The sequence below is a fragment of the Echinops telfairi genome, unplaced genomic scaffold, assembly GCF_000313985.2.
Source record: "Echinops telfairi isolate 266 unplaced genomic scaffold, ASM31398v2 ScPeMD7_7468;HRSCAF=8506_2, whole genome shotgun sequence".
NCBI classification, from domain to species: domain Eukaryota; kingdom Metazoa; phylum Chordata; class Mammalia; order Afrosoricida; family Tenrecidae; genus Echinops; species Echinops telfairi.
In genome coordinates this window covers 2,824,261-2,826,219 of record NW_022111371.1, presented here as the reverse complement: position 1 = coordinate 2,826,219, position 1,959 = coordinate 2,824,261, and positions in this window count along the sequence as shown.

Genomic DNA, 1,959 nt, shown 5'->3' with positions numbered 1-1,959 from the left:
AAGAAAATAGCTTAAATAACAACAACAACAACAAAAAAGTTAGTCTCAGAAAGTGATAGGAGCAGTTCTACCCTGCCCTATGAGTTTCTATGAGTCGGCATTGAATTGTTGGCAGTATCTTTATCTAGTAATAGATTTACTTCTCTAATTATATATACTTCCTTCTCTGAAGACCCTCAGTCTAACACAGCACTGAAATTACCACCAGCATCATTTGCCATCAAGTTAATTCCCATCCATCATGATCCCAATATGTAGAGTAGAACAGAACCCTGTAGGATTTTCATAGATTGATCTTTTCAAAAGTAGATCTCTAGACTTTTCCTCAGGCTCCTTGGGGAAACTCAGACCTTCAGCCCTTGGTTTACAATTGAATGTGCTAATCACTTAACACCTCCTTACCAGGAATGTCTAAATTAAATTGGAAGTGAAGGAGTGGTCAATAAAATGCCCACCTCTACATATGATTTAACACAATCAAGAAAAACTACTGTATTTCCACAGTATCTTTTTATCAGCTCACTAGACAATTCACTGGTTTCTGATATTACAGCATATTCATCATTTATGCTGAAAATTAAATAAATAAATAAATAGAAACAATCCGAGGAGCCATGGTACCCCTTTGGGAGCATAGTAAAAACCCACCTACATTCCAAATAACTATTTGCTAAGATTAAGACTGATCACTTTCAGAGCCAAAGCTAAACTCAAATTTGACTTGAGTAGTCTGAGGTTTAATCTTTTATGAGGGAGACTTGTGTGTTTATTTGATGTACCACTAATATCCTGAGAATTAAATATTTTAAGTGTTACATCATAAAATTGTTAGAGTTTCTCTCTGAGGAAAAAAAATGCAATATGACTGTTTCTGTTTGTCATGGATTTTCTGAAGTAGAAAAGTAATAAGAATCAAATTGTATGTTGTTCATTTTTCAATCCTTAAAACTACTATGTGTTTGGTGAGGGGTATTCATAGAAAAAGGTGAATACCCATGTTGATTTCAGCAATGTTAGGATGATGGTTTGCAATGTTCTTTAAGCTCAATATATCTGACTCAAAGAAACCCTATAGAAAAGTGGAGAACTTCCCAATATGGTATACAAAGCTGTCAGTCATTGTAGAACTAGACTGCTTCATCTTTCCCCCACAGAGTTGCTGGTTGGTTTGAACTGTAGAACTTTCTGTTAGCAGCCCAACACGTAGCCCATTTCATCACCATGGAAATATCTCAAAAAACTCACTTCCATCAGGTCCATACCAACTCACAGTAACCTTATAGGACAGGTTGGAACTGCCCCTTGTGAGTTTCCTAAACCATGACACCTTATGGAAGTAGAAAGCCCTGTTTTTCTCCCAAAGAATAATGGAGGTACCTTGGACTGCCAAGGGACAAATTAATCAGTCTTAGAATATATAAGACCACACTGTGCCTTACAGGCAAGAATGGCCAGATTTCATCATTCGCAGTTAGGACATGTTGCCAAGAGAGACCAGTCCCTGGAGAAGGTCATCATGCTTGGTAATGTAGAGGAGCAGAGAAAAAGAGAAGGCCCTCAACCAGATGGATTGACATATTGACACAACAATGGGCGCAAGCATAAGACCAATGTTGAGGATGGCGCAGGGTCAGGCAGTGTGTCCTCCTGCCCTCCGCAGGGTCACTATGGGTCTGAATTGATGTCTATAGAACTTAACAACAACAACCATTCTGATGCCACACTCTTCTTCATATAGTCCAGCTTCTCTGATGATTTGCTCAGCATACAGATTGAGTAAGCATGGTGAGAGGACACAATCCTGACACACAGTGTTCCTGATTTTAAACCATACAGCATTCCCTTGGTTTTTTTCACCACTGACTCTTGATCCAGGTCCAAGTCTCCCATGAGCACAATAACATATTCTGGAATTCCAATTCCTCTCAAGGTTATCTAAAGTTTGTAATGACCCACACG